Raw genomic sequence first — 12,057 nt, 5'->3', positions numbered from 1 at the left:
ATGCTATTGAATGAATAGTACAGTGCTCTGCACAGAGTAAGTCCTTAATAAATATGACTGAATAAACGAAGATAGGTCATGGGCCAGGGGTCGACTGCGGGACAGGTGAGACCGAGGCCCTGTGAGAAGGTTAGCGTCACCAGCGGAGCAGAGTGTGCGGGCTGGAATGGAGAGGAAGAGAAGGGGAGTGAGATAGGAGGGGGCAAGGGGATGGACATCTCTGAAGCCAATAGTGAGGAGTTTTTGCTTGATAAAGAGGTTGATAGGCAATTACTGGAGATTATTAAGGAGGGAGTTGACATGCCTAGAGCATTTCTGTAGAAAAATAATCAGGGCAATAGAATGACGTATAGACTGTGGTGGGGAGAGACAGGAGGTTGGGAGATCAGAAATGATGCTGATGCAGTATTCCAGTCGGGATATGATGAGTGATTGTACTAATGTGGTAACAATTCTGTCCCGCTGTCGACCCCTGGCCCACGCCCTACCTCTGGCCTGGAATTCCCTCCCTCCTCAAATCCACAAAACACTCACTCTTCCCTCATTTAAAAGTCCTACTGAAGGCTCACCTCCTCCAGGAGGACTTCCCAGACTAAGCCCCCTTTTCTCAGTACATCCTCACCTCCCATCGCCCCGACTCGCTCCCTTTGCTCTTCCCCCCATCTCTTCCCCACAGCGCTTGTGTATATGTGTACATTTCTATCATTCTATTTATTTATAGTGATTCCTTTTTACTTATTTTAATGTGCATATATCCATAATTCTATTTCTTTATATTGATGCCTGCTTACTTGTTTTGATGTTTGTCTCCCCTGTTCTAGATTATGAGTCCTGTGTGGGCAGGGATTGTCTGTCTTTAATCCTGAATTGTTCTTTTCAAGCAAGTAATACAGTAGTCTGCACACAGTAAGCGCTCAATCAATATGATTGAATGAATGAATGAATGAATGAACGAACAATCACTTTTCCCCCCTTCAAAGCCCTACTGAAGGTGCACCTCTTCCAAGAGACCTTCCCAGACTAAGCCCCTTTTTCCTCAGCTTCCCCTCCCTTCTCCGTCACCACAACTCACAAGCCCGCAACCTTGGTGTCATCCTTGATTCTGCTCTCTCGTTCACCCCACACAACCAATCCGTCATCAAACCTTCCAATCTCACCTTCACAACATTAGCAAGATCTTCCCTTTTCTATCTATCCAAACTGCTACCTTGTTAGTACAATCACTCATCATATCCCAACTGGATTACTGCATCAGCATCCTTTCTGATCTCCCAACCTCCTGTCTCTCTCCACTTCAGTCTATACTTCACTCTGCTGAATGGATTATTTTTCTACAGAAATGCTCTGGGCATGTCACCCCCCTCTTCAAAGATCTCCAGTGGCTGCCCATTAACTTTCATATCAACCAAAAACTCCTATTGGCTTCAAAACTCTCCATCCCCTTGCCCCCTCCTACCTCCCCTCCCCTCTCTCCTTCTACAGCCCAACCCACATGCTCCGCTCCTCTGCTGCTAACCTCCTCACTGGGCCTCGCCTTCTCGCCTGTCCCACCGTCGACCCCTGGCCCACGTCCTACCTCTGGCCTGGAATGCCCTCCCTCCTCATATCCTCCAAATAATCACACTTCCCCCCCTTCAAAGCCCTACTGAAAGCTCACCTCCTCCAGGAGGCCTTCCCAGACTGAGCTCCCCTTTTCCTCTGCTCCTCCTCCCTTCCCCATCATTCCTACTCCCTCCCTCTGCTCTACCCCCTTCCCTGCCCCACAGCACTAGTGTATATTTGTACATATTTATTATTCTATTGATTTTATTAATTACGCGTATATACCTATAATTCTATTGATTTATATTGATGCCTCCCTACTTGTTTTGTTTTGTTGTTTGTCTCCCCCCATCTAGACTGTGAGCCCATTGTTGTATAGGGGTTGTTTCTATTTGTTACCTAATTGTACTTTCCAAGCATTTAGTAAGGTGTTCTGTACACAGTAAGTGCTCATAAATACGATTGAATGAATGAATGACTCACTCCCTTTGCTCTTCCCTCCCTCTCCCTAATCCACAGCACTTATGTATATATAATAATGTTGGTATTTTTTAAGCACTTACTATGTGCAGAGCACTGTTCTAAGCCCTGGGGTAGATACAGGGTAATCAGGGTGTCCCCCGTGGGGCTCACAGTTAATCCCCATTTTACAGATGAGGTAACTGAGGCACAGAGAAGTTAAGTAATAATAATAATAATGTTGGTATTTGTTAAGCACTTACTATGTGCCGAGCACTGTTCTAAGCGCTGGGGTAGACATAGGGGAATCAGGTTGTCCCACGTGGGGCTCACAGTCTTAATCCCCATTTTACAGATGAGGGAACTGAGGCACAGAGAAGTTAAATGACTTGCCCACTGTCACACAGCTGACAAGTGGCAGAGCAGGGATACGAACCCATGACCTCTGCCTCCCAAGCCCGGTCTCTTTCCACTGAGCCATGCTGCTTCTCGTTTGTATGTTATATATGTATGTTGCCTATCAACCTCTACACGAAACAAAAACTTCTCACTCTGGGCTTCAAGGCTCTCCATCACCTTGTCCCCTCCTACCTCACCTCCCTTCTCTCTTTCTCCTGTCCGACCCGCACGCTCCGCTCCTCTGCTGCTCACCTCCTCATGGTCCCCCGTCCACACCTATCCCGCTGTCGAACCCTGGCCCTACAGCTGTCCTGGAATTCATTCATTCATTCATTCAATAGTATTTATTGAGTGCTTACTATGTGCAGAGCACTGTACTAAGTGCTTGGAATGTACAAATCGGCAACAGATACAGTCCCTGCCCATTGACGGGCTTTCAGTTTAATTGGGGGAGACAGACAGACAAAAACAATAGCAATAAATAGAATCAAGGGGATGTACATCTCATTAGCAAAATAAATAGGGTAATGAAAATATATACAATTGAGCGGATGAGCACAGTGCTGAGCGGAGGGGAAGGGAGAGGGGGAGGAGAAGAGGGAAAGGGGGGAAAAGAGGGCTTAGCTGAGGGGAGGTCGGGGGGGTGGGTAGAGGGGAAGCAGAGGGAGCAGAGGGAAAAGGGGAAGCTCAGTCTGGGAAAGCCTCTTGGTGGAGGTGAGCTCTAAGTAGGGTTTTGAAGAGGGGAAGAAATTAGTTTGGCAGAGGTGAGGAGGGAGGGCATTCCAGGACCGTGGGAGGATGTGGCCCAGGGGTCGATGGCGGGATAGGCGAGAAAGGGGTTTGATGATGAGGAGGTGGGAGGCAGAGGAGCGGAGCGTGAGGGGTGGGCAGTAAAAAGAGAGAAGGGAGGAGAGGTAGGAGGGGGCAAGGTGATGGAGAGCCTGGTAGAGGGGAGGGGACGGAAGCCAGATTGGAGGGGGTCCAGGAGAGAGTTGGAGTTGAGGAATTCAAGACAGTGAGTGTAGATGACTCGTTCTAGGAGTTTGGAAAGGAAGGGTAGGAGGGAGATACCCTCCCTCCTCACCTCAGCCGAACTAACTCTTTTCCCCTCTTCAAAGCCCTCCTGAGAGCTCACCTCCTTCAAGAGGCCTTCCCAGACTGAGCTTTCCCTTTTCCCTCTGCTGCCTCTCTGCCCACCCCTTCACCTCCCCTCAGCTAAGCTCCCTTTCCCCTCTTTCCCTCTGCTCCTCCCCCTCTCCCTTCCCCTCCCCTCAGCACTGTGCTCATTTGTATATATTTTTATTACCCCATTTATTTTGTTAATGAGGTATACATCCCCTTGATTCTATTTATTGCAATTAAGTTGTCTTGTTTTTGTCTATCTGTCTCCCCCAAATAGACTGTAAGCCTGTCAAAGGACAGGGATTGTCTCTATCTGTTGCAGAACTGTACATTCCAAGCGCTGAGTACAGTACTCTGCACATAGTAAGAGCTCAATAAATGCTATTGAATGAATGAATGTGTGTATCTATAATTCTATTTATTGACACTGATGCCTGTTTTGATGTCTGTCTCCCCCCTACCCTAAGCCTGTTGTGGGCAGGAATTATCTCTCTTTATTGTTCTACTGTACTTTCCACATGCTTAATACAGTGCTCTGCATAAAGTAAGTGCTCAATAAATACAATTGAATGAATGAATGAATGAACCCAGGTCCTCTGACTCCCAGTCCAGGCTGTTTCAGCTGGACCACGTTGCATCAGGGGGCCCAGGCCAGCGGAACACCCCGCGCCACCCCCCCCAAACACCCTAGACATGTTCCCTTCCCAAAAGGAGCATACAGTTTAGAGGGGAAGACAGATATCAACATGAATGGATAAATGAGGGATATTGACATAAGTGTTGTGGGGCTGAGGGGGGGTAAATAAGGCGTGCAAATCCAAGTGCAAGGGCGACACCGAAGGGACCAGAGTTATTCCCTGGGACTTCCCTGATGGACTGACTCCTCCTCCCAATCAATCAATCAGTGGGATTTATTAAGCACCTTTAATCTAAGGACATTATATTAATATCTGTCTCTGCTTCTAGACTGTGAGCTCATTGTGGTCAGGAATGCGCCTTATGTTATGTCTCCCAAGCGCTTAGTACAGTGCCTTGCACCCACTAAACGCTTAATACGATTGAATGAATAAGTGAATTTCTGCTACCAATTCCCTCAGCCCCGACCTCTTGAGACCCAGATTTTGGCTGCAGGAATGTGTGGGGGTGGGGAGGGGTGTCGGTGGCTAGATATTGAAATATATTACAGATAGATAAAGCCTCGAGCATAAAGATTTTTATACCTTCTTCAAGCCCTCTTTTCACCAGCTCCCTCTCCTTTCTGTGTAGTCTATGTGCTGCAGTCTATGACCTTTGAGCATTTATTTGCCCCACCCTCAACCCCATTGCACATTTTTTTTTATGGTCTTTGTTAGGCACTTACTGTGTGCCAGGCACTGTACTAAGCCCTGGAAAGGATACAAGATAATCAGGTCTGACACAGTCCAAGTTCCACATAGGGCTCACTGTTTTAATCTCCATTTTACAGTTGAGATAACTGAGGCCCAGAGAAGTCTCCTTCTATTCTCCATCTACACTTGTTCCCTTGGAGAACTCATTCACCCCCATAGCTTCAGCTAATATCTCTATGCGGATGATACCCAAATCTACATCTCCTCCCCTTTCATTCATTCAATAGTATTTATTGAGTGCTTACTATGTGCAGAGCACTGTACTAAGTGCTTGCAATGTACAACTCGGTAACAGATAGGGACAGTCCCTGCCCATTGACGGGCTTACAGTCTAATCGGGGGAGACGGACAGACAAGAACAATAGCAATAAATAGAATCAAGGGGATGAACATCTCATTAAAACAATAGCAAATAAATAGAATCAAGGCGATGTACATTTCATTAACAAAATAAATAGGGTAATGAAAATATATACAGTTGATCAGACGAGTACAGTGCTGAGGGGATGGGAAGGGAGAGGGGGAGGAGCAGAGGGAAATGGGGGGAAAAGAGGGTTAAGCTGCGGAGATGTGAAGGGGGGTGGTAGAGGGAGTAGAGGGAAAAGGGGAGCTCAGTCTGGGAAGGCCTCTTGGAGGAGGTGAGCTTTATGTAGGGTTTTGAAGAGGGGAAGATGTCTCTCCAGGCTTGTCGTCCTACCTTCAAGACATCCCTACTTGGATGTCCTCCCATCACCTCAAACTTAACATGTCAAAACAGAGGTCCTTATCTTCCCACCCAAATTCTGTCCTCTCCCTGACTTTTCCATCACTGTAGATGGCACCACCATCCTTCTCGGCTCACAAGCCCATAATCTTGGTGTTATCCTTGATTCCTCCCTCTTTCAACCCACATATTTGATCTGTCACCAAATCCTTCTACAGAAACGCTCTGGACATGTCACTCCCCTCCTCAAAAATCTCCAGCGGTTGCCTTTCCACCTCTGAAACCTGGGCCATCAGCCCCATCACCCTCTAGCTGGAACCCAAGGACTCTGGCCCCAACTTCTCCACAGACCGAGCACGACCCAATGATACCCAGCAGCCCCATCAACCAGATGGTTGCCTCCTCCCCCCCGCCCCGATCCCATCACAGTCATTAGCTAAAATCGCTAAAATCCACCCTTTTTTCTCCATTCATTCATTCAGTAGTATTTATTGAGCGCTTACTATGTGCAGAGCGCTATACTAAGCACTTGGAATGTACAATTCGGCCACAGATAGAGACAATCCCTGCCCATCGATGGGCTTACCGTCTAATCGGGGGAGACAGACGGACAAAAACAAGACAATTTAATTGCAATAAATAGAATCAAGGAGATGTACACCTCATTAACAAAATAAATGGGGGTAATAAAAATATATACAAATGAGCACAGTGCTGAGGGGAGGGGACGGGATGGGGGAGGAGCAGAGGGAAAGGGGGAAAAGGGGACTTAGCTGAGGGGAGGTGAAGGGGGGGGCAGAGAGGGAGCAGAGGGAAAAGGGAAAGCTCAGTCTGGGAAGACCTCTTGGAGGAGGTGAGCTCTAAGTAGGGCTTTGAAGAGGGGAAGAGAGTTAGTTTGGCGGAGGTGAGGAGGGAGGGCATTCCAGGACAGTGGGAGGACATGGGCCAGGGGTTGACAGTGGAATAGGTGTGAACGGGGGAAGTGAGGAGGTGGGCGGCAGAGGAGCGAAGCGTGCGGGCTGGGCAGTAGAAAGAGAGAAGGGAGGAGAGGTAGGAGGGGGCAAGGTGATGGACAGCCTTGAAGCCCAAAGTGAGCTCCATCTGAACTGCTACCACATTAATAAAGTCACTCATTTTATCCCACCTGGATTACTGCATCAGCCTCCTTGCTGATCTCCCAACCTCCTGTCTCTGTCCACTCCAGTCCATACTTCACATCGCTGCCTGGATCATCTTTCTACAAAAACATTCAGGACATGTCACCCCCCTCCTCAAAATCTACAGTTGTTGCCTATCAACCTCCATATCAAACAAAACCTCCTCACCATTGGCTTTAAAACAGTCCATCACCTTGCCCCCTCCTACCTCACCCTGCTTCTCTCCTTCTACAATCCAGCCCACATACTTCACTCCTCTGATGCTAACCTTCTCACTGCCTCCATATCATCTGTCTCACCACTGAGCCCTGGCCCATGTCCTGCCTCTGGCCTGGAACATCTTCCCTCCTCAAATCCCAAAGACAGTGACTCTTCCCCCTCAAAACCTTATTGAAAGCACATCTCCTCCAAGAGCCTTTCCAGACTAAAACCCACTTTTCCTCATCTCCCACTCCCTTCTGTATCACCCTGACTGGCTCCCTTTGCTCTTCCCTCCCCGTGAGTCCCACAGCACTTATGTACATATCTTTAATTATATTTATTTGTATTAACGTCTGTTTATTTGTATTGATGTCCGTCTCCCCTCTCTAGACTGTGAACTCATTGTGGGCGGGGAATGTCACTCTTTATTGTGGTTGTTTATTGTTATTTCCCAAGCACTTAGTACAGTGCTCTGCACACAGTAAGCGCTTAATAAATACAACTGGATGAATGAATGACTTGCCCAAGGTTACACAGCAGACAAGTGGCAGAATCAGGATTAGAATCCAGGTCCTTCTGACTCCCAGGCCTGTGCTCTACCCAGTAGACCACTCTGCTCTGTACATATCTCCTCCTCACCTCCTGGAGGAGAGCTCACCTGCTCCAAGAGGTCCTCCAAGAGGCCTTCCCAGATTGAGCTTCCCCTTTTCCCTCTGCTCCCTCCCTGCTCCCCCTTCACCTCCCCTCAGCTAAGCCCCCTTTCCCCCTTTTCCCTCTGCTCCACCCCCCCTCCTTTTCCCTACCCTCAGCACTGTGCTCATTTATATATATTTTATTACTATATTTATTTTGTTAATGAGGTGTACATCACTTGATTCTAGTTATCATAATTAAGTTGTTTTGTTTTTTGTCTGTCTGTCTCCCCCGTTTAGACCGTAAGCCCGTCAATGGGCAGGGATTGTCTCTATCTGTTGCCGAATTGTACATTCCAAGCGCTTAGTACAGTGCTCTGCACATAGTAAGTGCTCAATAAATACTATTGAACGAATGAATGAATATCTATAAATATATATTATAAATTATTTATTCATATTAATATCTATCTCCCCCTCTAATCTCTACACTCATTGTGGATAGGCTATGAGTCCACTGATTCTGTTGTACTGTACTCTCCCAAGCTGTTAGTACAGTGATGGGCACACAGTAAGCACTCAGTAAATACCATCGATGATGATGATTTACACAAGTAATAATAATAATAATAATGTTGGTATTTGTTAAGCGCTTACTATGTGCAGAGCACTGTTCTAAGTGCTGGGGTGAATACAGGGTAATCAGGTTGTCCCACGTGAGGCTCACAGTCTTCATCCCCATTTTACAGATGAGGTAACAGGCCCAGAGAAGTTAAGTAACTTGCCCACAGTCACACAGCTGACAAGAGGCAGAGTCGGGATTTGAACCCATGACCTCTGACTCCCAAGCCCGGGCTCTTTCCACTGAGCCAAGCTGCTTCTCTGTGTGGATGTATTGTGTGGATGGGGTTAGAAACAAAGTGCTTAAGAGATACAGATCCATGTCCTTAGGGGCTGTAGAAGGGAGGGCCAAGACTTGGAGATGAGAGTTTCGTTAGGGAAGGTCTCTTGCGGGAGATGTGATTTTAGCAGGCTAGTGGTATTTGTGGTATTTGTTAAGCACTTACTATGTGTCAAGCACTATACTAAATGCTAGGGTATATGCAAAATAATCAAGTCTCACATGGGTCACATGTTCTGAGTAGGAGGGAAAACAAGGATTGAATCCCCATTCTACAGGTGAGGGAACTGAGGCCCAGAGAAGTAAAGTGACTTACTCCAGGTCTCTGCACACAGTAAATGCTCAATAAATACAATTGAATGAATAAATTTAAAAATAATTATGATTATGGTATTTGTTAAGTGCTTACTATGTGCTGAGCACTGTTCTAAGCACTGGGGTAGATACAGGGTAATCAGATTGTCCCTCTTGGGGCTCACATTTTTCTTTTTTAAATTCCCATTTTTACAGAGGGGGTAACTGAGGCCCAGAGAAGTTTAGTGACTTGTCCAAGATCACACAGCAGACAAGTGGCAGAGCTGGGATTAGAACCCACGATCTCTGACTTCCAAGCCTGTGCTCCTTCCATCAAGCCATGCTACTTCTCTTGGGAGTCAGCCACTGAGAGATGGCAGCAGAAGCCAGATATTGGATGAGTTCCCCAAGGAAGTGGGTGTAGCTAGGACAAAGAGCAGGGCCCTGACCCAGAGCCCCAGGGGAGCCTGAAGTCAGGGGAGAGAGGTGGCTGAGGGGCCTGAGAAAGAAGCAGAAGTGCAGGAGAACCAGGACAGAACCTACTTGGCAAAACCAAGACTCAAAACTGTTCTGGGGAGAAGGGGTATCCATCTCCATATCTAAACCAAACTCCTCACCAATGGCTTTAAAGTAGTCCATTACCTTGCGCCCTCCTACCTCACCCTGCTTCTCTCCCTCTACAATCCAGCCCACATACTTTGCTTCTCTGGTGCTAACCTTCCCACTGTGCCTCCGTCTCACCTGTCTCACCGCTGACCCCTGGGCCCATGTCCTGCCTCTGGCCTGGAACACCCTCCCTCCTCAAATCTGACCAACAATGACTCTTCCCTCTCAAAGCCTTACTGAAGGCACGTCACCTCCAAGAGGTTTTCCCAGACTAACCCCCATTTTCCTCTTCTTCCACTCCCTTCTGTGTCACCCTGACTTGCCCCCTTTGCTCTTCTCCCTCTTCCCAGCCCCATAGCCCTAATGTATATATCTGTAATTTTATTTGTGTTGATGTCTGCCTCCCCCCATCAAGACTGTGAGCTTGTTATGAGCAGGGAATGTCACTGCTTATTGCTGTATTGCACTTTCCCAAGTGCTTAGTACAGTGCTCTGCACACAGTAAGTGCTTAATAAATATGATTGAATGAATGAATGAATGAATGAGTTTTGGTTGGAGTTGCGGGGTGAAGGAGGGTGAGAATGGTGTAGAAAGCATTTGCCTTCTATATCCTTGGTGATTGGAAGCTCCTTATGGGCAGGGATTGTGTCAACCAACTCTGTGATAATGGACTCTCCCAAGCCCTTAGTACTGGGCTCTGCCCAAGTAAGTACTCAATAAATACCATTGATTGATTGATTGACTGATTTTGTTGTATTGGCCACACCCAAAACCTTAATTCAGTGCCCTGCAAAGCATGTAGCGCTCAATAAATACCAGTAATTAGAGACCCTGGAGAGTGAAAACTTCAAAGAGAGTTGGAGAAGAGGGAGTGAAACAGCCAGGGATAGTATTTGCTAAGCATTTACTATGTGCCAGGCACGGTACTAAGCACTGGGGTAGATACAAGTTAATCAAGTTGGACACAGTCCATGTCCCACCTGGGGCTCACTGTCTTAAACTCCATTTTACAGATAAGGCAACCAAGGCCCAGAGAAATCAAGTAATTTGCCCAGGGTCACGAAGCAGACAAGTGGCGGGGCCAGGATTAGAAGCCAGGTCCTCCCTCCCAGGCCCAGGTTCTTTCCACTAGTCCAGGCTACTTTCAGCATGTCCCTGTCCCACAAGGGATTCACAGTCTAAAGAGGATCTTGATTCTATTTAGTCTTGATTCTATTTAGTCTTGATTCTATTTAGTTGCCATTGTTTTTATGAGATGTTCTTCCCCTTGACTCTATTTATTGCCATTGTTCTTGTCTGTCCGTCTCCCCTGATTAGACTGTAAGCCCGTCAAACAGCAGGGACTGTCTCTATCTGTTGCCGACTTGTTCATCCCAAGCGCTTAGTACAGTGCTCTGCACATAGTAAGCGCTCAATAAATACTATTGAATGAATGAAATCCAGCATATTTGAGAAGCTTGGACAGGAAGGGGAGGAGGGAGATGAGGTGATAGCTAGAAGGAGCTGTGGGATGAGGAAACTGAGGCACAGAAAAGTTAAGTAACTTGTCTAAGATCCCACAGCCTGCTCTTTCTTCTGAGTTGCCTGTGCACTCAGATAATAATGATAATTGTGGTATTTGTTAAGCACTAACTATGTGCCAAGCGCTGTACTTAGCGACAGGGTGATAACAAGATCATCATACCCCACATCGGGCTCACGGGCTTAGTAGGAGGGAGAACAGGGATTGAATCTCCATTTTGCAGATGAGGAAACTGAGGTCCAGAGAAGCTCTCTATGGGCAGGGAATGTGTCTGCTTATTGTTGTACTGTACTCTCCTAAGTGCTTAATACAGTGCTCTGCTCTCAGTAAGTGCTCAATAAATGACTGACTGACTGAATGAATGAATGAAGCGACTTGCCTAAACGGTGGAGCCAGAATTAGAACAAAAGAGCCTCTTTTGTTCAAGTCCAGGGTCTTTTCACCAGTCATCTGTTCCCCATCAAGACAATGACTCCCCTTCTTAATAATTATGGTATTTGATAAACTCTTACTACGTGCCAGGCACTGCACTAAGCACTGGGGTGAATACAAGCAAATTGGGTTGGACACAGTCCCTGTCCCACATGGGGCTCACAGTCTTCATCCCCATTTTACAGATGAGGTAGCTGAGGCATAGAGGGATAGTGAAATGACTTGCCTAAGGTGACACAGCAGATATGTGACAGAGCCGGGATTAGAACCCCTAAGCTTTTGATTTCCAGGCCCATGATCTGACCACTATGCCATGCTGCTTCCTTTCTTGACCATAAGCTCCCTGTGGACAGGGAATGTGTCTGCCAACTCTGTTGTTCTGTACCCTCCCAAGTGCTCAGTATGGTGTTCTGGAGACAGTAAGCGCTCAATAAATGCCATTGATTGAGCACTTACTGTGTGCAAAATTTATTTATTATATCCGTAATCCTCTTATTATAACAATTATGTACTTATTCAAATTTATTTATATTAATGTCTGTCTCCCCTCTAGACCGTAAGCTCAATGTAGCCAAAGAATGTGTCTGTTATATTTTTACATTATGCTCTCCTGAGTGCTTAGTACAGCTCTCTGCAAACTAGAAGAGCTCATTAAATATCTTTGATTGATAGATTGATTAAGCATTTACTGTGTGTCA

Source organism: Ornithorhynchus anatinus, chromosome 1, assembly GCF_004115215.2.
Source record: "Ornithorhynchus anatinus isolate Pmale09 chromosome 1, mOrnAna1.pri.v4, whole genome shotgun sequence".
Taxonomy (NCBI): domain Eukaryota; kingdom Metazoa; phylum Chordata; class Mammalia; order Monotremata; family Ornithorhynchidae; genus Ornithorhynchus; species Ornithorhynchus anatinus.
This window is presented reverse-complemented; position numbering follows the sequence as displayed.